Source organism: Columba livia, chromosome 10, assembly GCF_036013475.1.
Source record: "Columba livia isolate bColLiv1 breed racing homer chromosome 10, bColLiv1.pat.W.v2, whole genome shotgun sequence".
Lineage (NCBI taxonomy): Eukaryota > Metazoa > Chordata > Aves > Columbiformes > Columbidae > Columba > Columba livia.
Window position 1 is genome coordinate 12,760,961 of NC_088611.1, and position 14,255 is coordinate 12,775,215.

The following is a 14,255-nucleotide window of genomic DNA, read 5'->3' on the forward strand; positions in this document are numbered from 1 at the left end:
TCTTAAATCAGAAAGGAGGCCTATAATTTGTTAGTACTGTCTCTTGTATGTATTCAGTTAATATTCAAGGTATTTTTGAGTTGCAGTTAAACTGAAGTTTCAAAGTAAGAAGCGGAGACTATTACCAGTTTAATTATATTATGTTTTTCAATTCACACTACTGCAGTCACGGTGTATGGAATATCCCAGCTAGCCTTTCTTAAATTAATTTTTACCACTGTGACTTTCCAAGATGCCTCTAATGCTGCATGGATTTCTTTTTATAGTATTACTCCCATTAAATTATCTACAAATTGTCCAAGATATGTATATATTTTTAAATATTTTTTTAATTTTATTTTAAACATATGTTTAACTACAAACAGGGTTGAAACTCAGTGTGGTTTCCCTTGTAGGTACACCATCACCCATCGACTCCCGTGTGGAGACACTGAACCTCCTTGAGAAATAAGGGAATTCAGGAAGGTGCTTTCCCTGCAAGGTGGAACAAGCTCATTGCGTGGCCTCCGTTTTTATCTTCAATGAGTGGGATTCCACTTTTTCCAGGGAATGAGTCAAGGGAGGTCTCGGGACCCCGGGTACCCATGAGGTGCCAGCTGGTGTCTGCAGGTGTGATGGGTACCCACAGCCTCCAGGCCTGTGCGAGAGAGTCAGAAAATGACTTTGGAGAAACAAGGGGTAGAAAACTTTGAGAAAAATGTTTTCAACAGTTTGATGAGCAAAATTTCTCACTTGAAATACCTTCCTGTCTTTGGATGAAATGTGAATGGAATACTAATGCGGAATTAATCACATACTTTGTCCTTCATTTACTTTAACTCTTGGAAACCAGCCAGCGCCTCTCACCTCTGCTCCAGGTTCATTTTGAGCACAGATGTTGACTCTGGCAGAGCTGGACCTGCAGCAGAACTGGCCAATCTGGTGATGTCACTGGAACTTGCTAATTTAAGATATTACTTTAATATATTACTTACATTCCTATTGAAGGAAAGTGTTTTTATGTTCAAACATGGGACAGAGATTGAGAGAGACTTCACCCTAGCCATAAGATAGGGTAGCTGCACGTTGATCACTGAAGTCCACATCATGAATTGTTGTTGATTTTTTCGTTGTTCTAAATGCCTAGTCTATACAACTAGGGATTTTTTTTGTTTTTTCTATATGGCTTAATTCTGATTATAATTCTTATTATTACTTAGAATCTGGGTTGGTGCATATAATCTGACTAAAATTCAGGATATTGTATGTCACAATCCAAAACTGAGCTTGAATCAAAATGGGTAATGCAAGTTTACAGGAACATGACAAACTGCATATTGGAATTTTGCAACCATTAAATTAAATACTGTAGAATTTTTGAACTGTCCTTCCATTTCTGCTAATCTCCATAGCACAGATTTATTTATACCAAATAATGTTGAATAGTTATTTTTTTATAGTCTCTAAAATATTTAGTATTTTAATCTGGAGATATGATTTATCAAACTTGATTAAATGGACACCCCACCACCCACCCCCCCCCCCCCCACTTCAAAATCATCTAAATTGTTTCAATGGGTATCAAGGAAGAGCCTACAACTTTCTATAAAAATGCATTTCTGCTGGCCTTTCAACATAGAATTAAAACATTTAACTTCCATGGTGACAAACAACAAAGAAACTCCAGATTGCTGCATTAGCTGAATTAAAGAAACCTGCTTCCCTCTGGGGGTGGTAATGAGCCCTGGCTGCTCCCTGCCCACATGGGGACAGTGTCCTGGGGCTTTATCTGGTGTCTGCTCGTGGGGCAGGTCACACTGAAGCCTTTCACATAGCTGGAGCATTTGTCTCGTTTACCCAGGCTGCTTTCATGAATTTTGAAGGAACGTCATATCCTTGATGCACCTGTCCTGCCACCCAGGTCTCCTGGGTGCAGAGTTACTGTTGTGTGGGGATTGTCCTCCATCCTGGGAAGCCAGGTGAGACGAAAGGTGGGGAGGGAGCTCTGGCAGACTTTAGAAATGTCCACAGCACTTTGTAAAAGGTGCTCACAGCATCTTCCTGGGAAAAGCTTTGACGCTACGTGGTGTTAAGTGGAGGATGGTGTTGTGCTGGCTGTAGGAGAGCTGCTGGGCTCTTCCCTGGGTACAAGCACAGACTGTGCAGACAGAGGTTTGCAGCACGGGTATGCAGCAGCAGCACCAGCCCTGGGGGAAGAGGAGATGCTGGCCAGGCTGTGGCTGAAGCTGCGGGGGCAAATGGAGCAGGAAGCACATCTGAGAAATGGTAAGAGGAATGAAGGGCTTTTTATTTCTGAGTATGACACTTTTTTGTGCTGGTTTGCACCTTCTCAAGGATCCCCAGGCTGTGACAGAACTGCTGCAGGGATTAGTTGGGAATTTCACTTAAGAGGGATGAAGGGCTGCCTTCTGGGGCTGGTTAATTAGCAAGATTCTACTCTGGTAATTAAAGAGCAGTTTGTTGAACACAACTTAGTTGATGAAATCTTTGGAAAACATAACAATTAGCAGGCAAGGAATGGCAGCTTTGCCTCCAAAGCATAGCTCCAACCAGTTGCCAGTGTGGTTTTAACCTGTCATGTTCCAGCAAAGATGGTATTGACTCTCAGATTATTTAGGCTTGCTGCTGTCGTTGGACAGCTTGTTCTTTCAGCAGCTGATTCCTCTAGGGCTTCATCTCAGGGGCTTGAGATATCCCACTTCATTTGTTGCTTTTTCAGAACACTCAGTGTTGTCTTCTTAAAAGCCAACACTGGAAGACAGGAGTGTTTTCCACCCCAGGAATAAACCCTTTGCCTTCCTGCTGAATGGTGATGCTGGGGCTGCCAGCCCAGCTGCCTGTACCTTTGTACAACCCAGTTGTGCCTTCTCTGCCGGGAGGAAGCTTTCCACCATGGTTACTCCCTGCACAGGAGCATCTCCCTTACCTCTGCATGTGTTGGAGAGATTGCGCAAAGTTCATGGGGCTTACTCACCGAGTACTCGCACCATTCACGTGCACTGAAATGTGCTGCAGCTTCATGTTAAGATTTCCCCGGGCTGAGCGCTCTCACTTTGTACTGTTGGGGGTTTTTTAACTGCCTTTGCCAAGTGGTCCTGGAAATGAAAGACATACCAGAATGAATTATTTTGTTCTATGGCTTATTACACTGTGGAGATGCTTGTGGAGTTTTCTTTTGGAGAAGAGTGTTGAAAAAGAGACTGGGGGAAGCAGGAGCAAGTGGAGGAGAAGGTGCTTTTACGTTGGGTGATGTGCCTTAGCAATGCTGCTTGATTGCTGTGGAGTGCATCAAAGCGTCTTCGATTTAAAACCATTTCATGCTAGGGGCTTTGCTTGGTCTTCTGTGTGCTTTTATTTTAGTGTGGCAGTTTCAGGACAGGTTGCCACACTCTCCTCAGGAATAGCTAGCTAACTTAATACTACAGAGTGAGGAACACAAAAGCTCTGCGGGTCAGGAGGGGCTCAGTTGATGCTCTGCCTTCACGAGTTGATGGGACTACAAAAGAAATAATTTTCTATATTCTTCCTATGGCAAGATAGACCAGAGGGGATGAAGCTTAAGGGTTGTCTTAACACACAAGCATGACTATGACAGAGGAAAATTGCTGATCCCAAGCGGCTTATATATAAACACTCTCATCTACACCCGCACATGGAAGGGAGGTGCTTTCAACTGGAAACTGTTCATGTCTTCATCTCTCTACTTCTCCCTCTCTTGTAATGATTCTCTTAGGACAACAATGATGAGGAAATTAGATTAGACAAACAGTGGGAGATCCCACGTCTTGCTATAAAAACTACCTCCAATCTTCACTACACTTTGACAGCTCTCAATTTCCTAATTTGACAAGTTAATGAAGACTGGATTATTTCCGAAGCTGTACGCACCGTGCTGCTGGGGAAGGGGGAGCTGCGCTTTGCACTGGGACTGCCCACTCCAGCACCTTGTTCCCACCTGCGCTGCAAAATCCTCGTCTCTGGATGGGGAAGGAGCTTGTCCTGGAGCCCAGGGTCAGGAGCCGGCATTTGTGGCTGTGGTGTTAGCATGAGGCTCTGCGAGATGCTCCTGTGCCAGGAGACAAGTGGACTTGCATGGGGTGTGTGTGTAGTCTCCGAGAAGCCGTGCTGCAGTGTTTGACCTCCTGGTGTTTGGCTTGGCTGTCCAGCACATTGTTTCCTTCCACTCTCTCCGGGGCTGTGTGCAGACAGTGGAATGGGCTGGCCGAGCCAGTCAAGCAAAAATACAGCAGGAGACGTCCTGCTCATACCTCCCAGGCACAGCATCCACAGGGTGGGCAGGTGGGCACCCGTGCATCTGTGTGGCCCTATGTCCAGCCTGGTGCTCTGTTCTGAGACACGGGGTGCGAGAGAGGACTTCAAATGTGGTGGATAAACTGCCAGCTGGTGGCAAGAATGTTGGTGGGAAGCTCAGCAGATCTGGAGCTGGCAGTGCCAGGTTGTCTTTGCCCCGTGGTGAGGCCAGGAGCAGTGTTTCCAGCCTTACTGCTCCCCCTCCAAACTGCTCATTGCAAGCCCAGTTCCTGTGATGTGCTCTGGCTCATGGAGAAACTGGGTGAGAAGGGTTTCCATCAGCACACTGAAGTTCCATAAATAAGCAAATCAGAGCAGGCTGGAAGCAAAGAGGAAAGTAAGTATCATTCATCATGCAAGGGGGCCTGGAGTATGTTTCAGCTCATAATGCATAAGGGAGAGCAGTGTTATGAATAGGCATGGGTTGAATCCCCTTCTTTTTGGATCATGATTCTGTGTAATAAACATGCAAGACAATTTGTATAAAATAGTGAGGATTCTTTCCTAGAGAAGTCATTTAAAGCTATATTTGCACATCAGGGAGCAGTTCATAGGAATGTTTTGTAGTTCAATTTCCATACAAGTGTGCGAAGAGAAAACAACACGGTCAGCAAGTGACGGATGGTGCATGTAAACCTGTGCAATGTTCCGCTCTCCCTAGGCTGGTAATCACATTGCACGGCCTCCCATCATGCTGGGGAAGCATCCAGCCTGGCACCCTGTATCCCTGCTTCCTGCCTCTACCCACTGCAGCCGTCAGATGCGTGGGGCGGATCACATCGGAAATACAACCTAAGGTGGAAGGGATTTCTCCTAAGTGTCTTTTTGTCACTAAACAGTGGTTTTGGAGTAGAAAAATCCTGACCCAAATGCATTAGCACTGCAGACTCGCAGTAACCTTTAAAAATAATATTTGCTTGTAAAAGGAGAATGTGGCTTGCCAGGTAAAATGCAAAATGACCCCACAACGGGTGGCGCAGGCACGGTCAGCACAGATAGTTTGCTCTCGTCTTTTTTTTTTTTCCTTTGGAATAATTTTTGGGGACACTTGTTTGCGTTTGCTTTCTGTATTTCCCAACTAGTTTGTTAGTCACTCCCTACAGCCTGCAGCAGTGGCTGCAACGCTCTTCTGGCTTCATGTCTCGGATCCCCCACCCTCTTGCTGTGGCTGTGTGGTGGGGGTTGCCAGGTGGCTCCCAGCAGGACAATGGAAAAGAGGGCCCCAGGGCAGCCCCCTCTCTGTGTTTTCAGAAGCATCAGAGTCATGTTTCTCCCTCCAGAGTCAAGCCAATGATAAAAGTGATGTGTGCATTCTCATTGCCTTCGCCTCCATCCTTTTTGCTGCTTTTTCACCCTACCTAGCTGCTCTCAGCCTTTGTCCCTCTGAGCACCCCTCAGCCCCTCTCTCCCTCCTTCACACACTCCTGGAGTCAGCCCAAGGTCTGTGGGAAGTACAAGCACTGTTCCTTCTCTGCCTTTTCCAGCATCTTCACACAAACCAGGTGAGCACCAAACCCCCTGCTGACAATCAAGTCACGCGGTTGCGCTTCTAGTAAACCTCTTAGCGTTTTTTGGAGATCCAAATCCCGCCAGACTTGCAGCCTCAAGAGAGTCAATCCCAAACCAGAGAGATGGATGTGGTCCTGGGGCTGAGCCCTTCCTCTGCAGTGTGGAGAACACCTGGTGGGAAGCTCTGCTGACAAGGCAGGTGCTGCACCTCTTCCTCTGGTTATTTTTTTTCAGATGTAGACCCTGGGTTTTTCTGAGGAGGGCCCTGTTGACCTGGCTCTGACAGCCCATCTCCCACCCTGGCATTGACCTTTGCAACTGGGTTCTTGAGTTGGTTTGAAGAAATATGTGTTTTCCTGGGTTTTGCCTGCTAAAGCAGAATCCCTTCCAAGCTGGTGCTGTGTGTGCTGCAGCTCCAAGGAGCAGAAAGGTTCTTTCTGCCACTTGCACCCAGACCTTGTTCTTCAGGATTAGGTCTCCCTCTGATCCTCCTGCAAGCACAGGGTGAGTTGAATCCTTGAAGAAAAGTTCTTTTGAAAGCATAGCCTTCCCAGCACACATAATCGGCTTGCTGGCATGCTGCAAGACAGGGAGAAACATCTTATTTTGGTGTCTGCTCATTCTGCTTCTCCTTTTCTGCAAAGGAGCCGTCCACCACTGCCAGACAGAGATGCTCAGGCTGTGCACCTGAGGGTGCCAGATGGAGCTGGGGTTGCTCTTTGTGTTTGGTACCCCCTGGCTTTTACTTCTCAGAGCTGTGAGGAGGTGGGAGTGGAAGTTCAACATTTGCAATAGTTTTACAGCTCGAAGCCTGCAATGGCTTCCAGATTTAAGTACAGTTTTTATCTTCTTTCTGTTTTTCTCTCCTGAAATAAAAGAGCCACTAGAGATGGTCTGTAATATGGAAGACACACATTTGTATAGTGCTACAGTTTATACAGCAGCAGTCTGGACTGAAAAACTGACCATCTTCTAGGAAAGCACATTATCTCTTTGCTCTTGTACTCCTTTAAAGGCTCTTAAGATTTGGTAATTTAAAACTTATTTAATCTTTGGAGATTTTGGGGGGAGCGGTTCTAAATCTAAATCCTTAGCAGTTCCATAAGAAAATACCTTCAAAGAGTAGAAAGACAACGCTCCCCCGTGGAAGGCTGGCGGTGGAGCTGCCATAAGATGGCACTGCAGCATCGAGCATGGAGCGACCTGGCCCGGCTGCAGCGCCGGGGCTGAGCTGCTCCCACCCCGGCGGGGTGCAGGGCAGCACCCTTCCCGCTGGGAAGAATGATGCCAAGGAAGAGAAAGGACTTGTGTAAGGATAATTCTGCTATTAGTCAGGGGGAGCTGTCATGGAGCCGTGTCTGGACTGGACTTTCCCTGCTTACACAAAGCACATAATGCTGTAGGAATTCATGTATAAACAGTGCAAATAAGAGGGGGGGAGGTTATCTAAATTATGAACAGCAGTAAGGATATGGAATTAATTTTTTTTTTTAACTGTTGCTGGCAAATTCAGATAGTCTTTTATTTCTGGGGGGTTTATGAGCATAACTGCACGTTAAAAACAGGCATGGTATAACTTTCTACTAGACTTGTGTGCTTCTCCCTTTGTTTGAGTACACATAAAGCTTGGAAAAAGCTGTAGGAAAAGGGGACAAGCTACCATGGCTGGGCAGGCTTGCAGCTGAGGTAGAGGTTGGCTGTGCCACCCAGGCATCGCTCCTTGGGAATGGGACAGGGTCCCTGTCCGTGGGTCTGTGCTCCTGGTAGCCCACAGAAAAAGCGCTTTGTGTCCGCACCAGGGCAAAAAAGCCTCCTTGACATATAGTGTCATGGAACATATTGCTAGCAAAGCTCTATTGCATTGGAGGTGTCTTTAACACAGTAAATGAAACAAACTTGAAAAAAAACTTTTGCCAGCTGTTTTGCCCAAAGCCAGACATAAAGCATGGAGTGGAGCATGCTCCAATTTCTAATTAATTGTAATTAGAAGTACTAAACCATGGAAGGGGCCTCTGCGAGTGGCTTCTTTCTCTTAAGCTGAACTGAATAGCTGCCTTTCCCCCCCTTCTCCTCACCTAGAAATATGTGGGTTTTGGTGTTCAGACAGGGCCTTGGCTGAGTTTAGTTCTTGGAAAGTAAACAAGAGCACATCAAATGCATTTCTGCAGTCAGGGAGTAAGAGTGGGCTGAGCTTCCACAACTTCCTTGGTCAGGAGCAATTCTGGAAGAAACCAGCAAACCCCATACATGTGAATGGGCTGGGGGTGGTGATGCCCTTTTCCTGCCCCATGGCACGAGGAGGGTTTGGTGACTGGGGCTAGCAGCAGAATTTTTCCCTGCTGGTGTGTTAAACTGCCATCGTTAGCTGGTGGTGTTAACAACCTGCTGTGCTGCCCAGGCAGCAACAGTGCCAGGGTGTGGACAGCACTGAGGGGCAGCTAGACGTGTCACATGAGTGTTTTTCAATGTGGTTACAACTTCAGCATCACCCCAAAACACTACCAAGGGGTGCTTGTGCAGACCACCTCAAGGACCTGCATTTTCCTTGGCCACCGGTAGGAAAAGGGCTTTTGTAAGGGGGAGCCCGGTGCTGGGGCCAGCTTGTCAGCAGAGAAGGTATTTGATGGCTGTGACGAGTCATAGGAATCCATCTGAGCTCAGAGACTTTGTTGCTGTAACTGCTGATCGAGGTCTGCCTTTCCCAGGCACCGTGACCTGTGTTATCCGTGCCTATTACATAAAATACACGTAAAAGCCTCTTGAACTTGACCCACATTTTCCAAGGTCCCTTTTTCTTTCCTCTTCTGTGCCTGCCCTCCCCACTCCCCCGGCTCGCAATAGCTGCATTTCGGTACAGAAAGGACATTTCTCCATCCTGCACGGCTCCAAGCTCAGCCATGCAGCCAGCGCTGCTCTGGGCCCTGCAGGTGCTGCTCTGAAGAGCAAACAGCTACCGCATAGGCAGGGGCTTTTTTTTTTTTCCTCCAAAGGCATAAAACTTAGTTTTTAAGGGTGTTTTTCAAATAGGACTTTGGGGAATAATTACCCTTTATGTTACTTCAAAGAAGTCCCCAGCACACTTAGCACTACCCTCAGAGGACCGTGCCTGTTAGGAAAATACGCTGGCTTAAGCATCCTGTAAGTAATACGAATTTTGACTGATGATACTTAGTGCAAATGGGCCAACGGTCACGTGGCTGACTCTCCTAATGCCATTCAGGATATTTTTGCCCAATTGCAGCCTATTCATCAAAATAAAATGCCAATAAGTGAAGCATTACAATGCTTTCAGAGGGGAGTGTGCAAATGAAAGTAGGTGAATTCTGCCCCCAAATGGATATTCAATCTCATAACAAGTATTGTGTATTAAAAGGGGAGCGCCTTGGCTCCTGGCCATGCTGTGATCATAGGGCTAATGCTTTATCTCCATTATCTTTCTGCTGCACTCCTGCCTCTGTTGCATGTGGGCACTGAAACAAAGTAACTCACAGCCAGCTAATCAGGATCTATTTCATTAGGTTATAATCTAAAAACGGTAGCCTGCATCCAGTGCCCAGATAAGAGCAGGGCAGGATGCTGCGAGGACAACGCTGGGGCTGCAAGGACTGAAGGAGCATCCTGGGGCTTTCAAATTTCCCTGGGAGGTTGCTTGTCTTAGATATTTTTATTTAGGGATTGTAAGGACCAGGACAGAAGAAGCCAAAGGTGCACAGGGAGTACCTCCTACCCGCATGGCTGTGAGCAGCATCACCCAGACTGGTCTTTCCCAGGACGTACTGGAGCTGTACTGTGCTCAGCCCTGCTGGTGAATGGATTAACTGAATATTTCTCCCCTCCTTTCCACACAGACAGTCAGCCATGGTCCTGACCTGGGCTTGTGGTGTTTGCTTGTGCAGAGTATCCCGAGATGTCTGGTGGGGCTTCATGATGCTGCAGGGAGCTGAGGGTTTCAGCTGAGGATGAGGGGACCCACAGCTCAGATCTGTTACAGCCAACCCCACTAGTAAACTGTTTTTCAGACAGAGAGTTTTTTGCTGTCTATATCCTGAGCTCCTGAGTTCATGTTTTCCAGCATTTTCTCTATTACTCCAAGGATGCAGCAGATACCCCTCCTATTTTCACCACCTCTCCCCAAATCTTTTTAAGGGGCAGCCAAGAGCCCTGGCTGTCTGACCACAAGCTATGACGTTTTTAAGAAGCCAGTTACCTGCAGTGAAGTCTGTGGGACCTGGCAGCACCATGGTGGCAAGTTGTGGGATTGGGACTCACCAGCGGGGAGCAGTTGCTGCACGCAAGAGACCTTTGGCTTCACAGCTGATCTGCCTGCATGTACCTGGCAGAAATGCCCCAGAAGTTGGCATGGTGATTTCTGTCCACCATGGCTGTAACAACCTGTTCTGAGAAATATTTGTTCATTAAAGCTCCTGGAGATGTTTGTTTGAGTTCTAAGAAGTGTTTGTATGCTTACTTGCTTTGTTCTGCTTGATGTATTTACCTAATAAGGAGATGTTTGTTTGAGTTCTAAGAAGTGTTTGTATGCTTACTTGCTTTGTTCTGCTTGATGTATTTACCTAATAAGTAACCAAAGTAAGGTGATCAAAACTGGCTACACAGCAGTCAACGCCCACATGATGCAAGGTGAAAAGTTACACCTGGAAGCTGTGGACCAGAGATGGACTATAAAACCTAGAAAACTGAATTAGCGGTGTGCGCGTGCCGCAAGGGAGACTGAGGTCTCTAGGCCGCACCCAGCGCTGTCTTTGCTTATTGCTTGATTAAAAATAAAACTTTTGTTAAATTTATTACAATGGCCATCCCATGGAGGAGCTTGCACCACTGTACAAAGGACAGCTGTTGAAGGACCACCAAGAGGACAGGTCTGGCATGGTAGGCAGCACAGGCACCCACAGGTGCCAATGGCAGGGAGATGTCATGCAGCCTGTGGTTGCAGGGATGCATGGGGGACATCAAAATCAAAGACCACAAGGCTTTGGGATGGGAGGGCAGGAGTACAGAGAAGCTCTCCCCTGGCCCAGACCATTTCTATCCTTGTCAGTCCTGTCCCTGCCATCACCACCACAGGAGGGCCCTGGCTCGTCACACCCATACCGGTGTGTATGTTTTTTTGTTTAAACCATTACAAATGTAAATGATCCTTCTCAATTACAAAAGCCTGTGTGAACTGGCATCTTTAAAGGAAACTCTGAGAGAGCTCCTGGCACAGTGCTTCTTCAAATATTTGGAAGGTTTGCTAAGTCTCCTGAAACAAAGGCAGGCTCAACCTCCGGCTCTTCCATCACCCTCCCTCTTGCCAAGCCAAGGACTTCATGTGTGCACACCGAGAGGCTGTCACTGCTTGAAGAGTAAGTGGGGGACACGAGGGGTAGCAAGCCACCTGCCTGGGACAACAGCAAGAGCTGTGATGGCCCCACTGCAGCCTAGCTGACCCCCTCACATGGTGCTGCCATGGAGCAGCATCTTCCGAGTTCTCATCCTTTCTTCAGAACTCAAGCTTCTCTCCTGATTTTCATGCTTTTGCCCTGATGTGGTGGCCTAAACTTCTTCCCCCCCCAACCTTTATTCTCCAACACAGCCTCTCTCAGGTAGCTAATTCTGCACTAACGATGCCCCAGGACGATGAGGTGCAGTCGTGCTGCTCCCCTGTGCTCAGGCTGAGCTGATGGTGGCCAGGTGGTCATGCTGAAAGGATGCGCATGAGCCGTTTGGACAGCACATCACCCAGCCAGATTGGACCAGATGGAAGTGAAATGAATGGTTAAATAAATGTGGTGGCTGCCTGTACACAATGTGATAGTACTACCAAAACAATGAAACATATTATTTCAAATTTGATATCTGCTATCAATTGAGATTGAAGGTATTGATCCAGGCTGATTGCTGGGACCATCAGAAAGTGGAAGGGTAATTGACTGTCATGTTGCTCATTGATCGGGCACCACAGTTCACAGCAGCCAACATTATTTTCAAGTCCTTTGCAGCATCTCCTCTAATAAAGAAATACAGACTTTAAGTAACCAAGGGACTGACATGTGCTTCCATTTAGAGGGTGGGTGAGGCCGTTGTCAGCCAACATGTCATTGCCTTAACCAAACTGAAACGTTGTCAGCAGGAGAGTGCCAGGGCAGGAAAGTGTGGATTTCTGTTGGCACGTGTGTCACTCTGAGCCAACATGGAGCTGTAGGACCATCTCCCTCTTTGCTGCTCAGCTGCAGCAGATATTAAAGGAAGGCCTCCGAGATGACGAAGGCACTGCACATGGGCCATGTGCCAGCAGAGTGTGACCTCCTCTCTCTAGGTTGTTTTAAATGTTAAAGCAACAAATGTTTAACATCATGTGTTCCACCAGGGCTCGCTAGCAGCTGATCCAGAAAAACTGTCCTGAGAGAGAAGCAAATTGGGAACCATCCCAAGTTGCTGCAATCAAATCCACAAAAACCTCATATAAAATTTTTACATATAATCAGAAGGATGGGAAAAATTACCTTATTCCCTGCTGTGCACTTCAGATTAATATAGCCAAACATTGTTCAACCCTAATACTTACGGTGACCATGAAACATCTTCCTGTACTTACTAGGAACAGGCAGATAAAATGGCTTTTCTCCTAGAGAACATGTATCTGCTGGTGGTTTTTGATAATCTGCTGTATGCGCTGTTGGGTTTTAACAATATGTACTACCTGACATTGCTGCTCTTCACCTGCAAGCTCTTTTTTAGGTAGGGACTGCTCCCTGTGAACAGAGGTCCAGTGAAATGAATGGGATTTAGTTGTCCAGTAAGGCTGCCCTGCCTAAATACCCTAGTGAACCTGGCAGTGGAGTGGGTTCAGGGATAAAGGTCCTAATTTTGCCTCCACAAAACCCCAAGCCTTGGTCCTCTTCCCCAGCTGTGATCCAGAGGGATGTCTCAGGTGCTGCTTGTCCTGGATGTGCCATGCATTCTCTTCAGGGATACTCTCTCCAAAAAAACCAAGCCTGAGCTCTGAAGCAGGACCTGGAAGAAACATTTTTAACGAGCAATGACTGTACTAATGTCAGGCATTGCAGGACTGGTTGCATTTCAGTCGTGGCTAAAGCAAAGCAGGCTGCAGAGTGGAAGGTTACCATCCATGCAGGTTTTCCCAGGCATTTTCCACCTGAATGCTGTGTACAAGCAGATTTGGAGGCTTTTGTGTATTTGTCTCAGATTTCCCAATGTCTGGCAGCCTGTTGGGAGCTGCCAGATGTCCAGAGACACTGACCTCGCCCTCTAAGCATGCACAAGCAGTTCCATGGAAGGCTCAGAACAAGCCCAGTGCCTCCGGCACCACGGGGCTGGCCATGCGCGTGCTGTCTGCTCCTTTTAAGAGCATGTAGGAGGCCCAAGAGATGCCAGGCTTTCTGCACACACCCTGTGCCACCAGTACAGCTGAATTTGATCGGTGTGATGCATTCTGAAGTCCTTGTCCTAGTGTGCAGCAGTATTTGTTCAAGTCATTTTAGCAGCGTTTCAGGAGTAATAGATTGGTGGAAAACTGTATGCAGGAAGAAGCTGATGGATTTTGGGCACACACATAAAGAATTGCCTCCGAGACATCTGTGTCTGAGTAGCCTCTGCTCCTCGAGCACTTGCTCTGAGCCCCAAGGTTGGCTTCTTGCTTATAAATGGGACTCAATGAGCTGCCCTTGACTGTAGCCAGATTTCTGATTTCTTTCCCAGCTTTCAGATGGTCAAACTCCGTTTCAGTGAGTTTTGGACACTTCTCACCCAGTGCAGTCGCTAAGCTGAGCCAAGCCACGTTCCTCGCCTGGGGTTTCGGTCTGTTAAACACCTCAGCCCAACCTGCTTTTGATTTGCTTCATCTTTAGTTTTCGGTGCTGCTGATGAACCGAAACACCCATCTCTCGCTCACATCTCTGGGCGCAGGCAGGGCTGCCTGGGGGAAGGCGGCTGAGCTACCGAACTTTCACAGCAATAGGCAGCCGCTCCACAAGCATCACTCGTGACTCAGCCTCTGCCTTGCTGGGCAGCAAAGGCGCCTGAAGAGGTTTCTCATCCCACCTGAGTTTCCTTTCCTGGGAAGTGAGGTGGTTGCGCTGGGGCGTGTGGGCTGCGCGAGCTCCCGGGGAGTCAAACCCAAACTGCGCTGACGGAATAGCTGTAGTCTCAAGCAGCCACAGCAAAACCCTCCTGTGTTTGAGGGTTAAAATGCTGATTAAACAAAGCCGGCTGGCCCCAGGTCACAGCCAAGGTGCTGGCTCAGGCCACAGTTAAATGTGCAAGAGAAGGAGAAAAAGTGCTGTACTAGTTCAGGCCAATGGAGCAGTCACTTCAGAGACAGGTAAATCCTACAAACAGCACCCATGCGCTGCTTACCCCCGCCCCAAATTTTGCTGCTAGTCCCAACAGTCCTATACTGGTGGGTTTCCCCTCTG

The 14,255-nt window shown here is 47.4% G+C and overlaps 1 long non-coding RNA gene across 1 annotated transcript; it reads right to left on the reverse strand.

Annotated features, from left to right (window-relative positions):
- Positions 1-314: 314 nt before the first annotated feature.
- On the reverse strand, positions 315-5,354 carry LOC110356109 (uncharacterized). The gene is made up of 3 exons (XR_002409154.2): positions 3,889-5,354; positions 2,975-3,095; positions 315-637 (listed from the first exon to the last, which is right to left on the reverse strand). It is a non-coding gene; the product is annotated as an uncharacterized LOC110356109 (long non-coding RNA).
- Between the last annotated feature and the right edge of the window lie 8,901 nt (positions 5,355-14,255).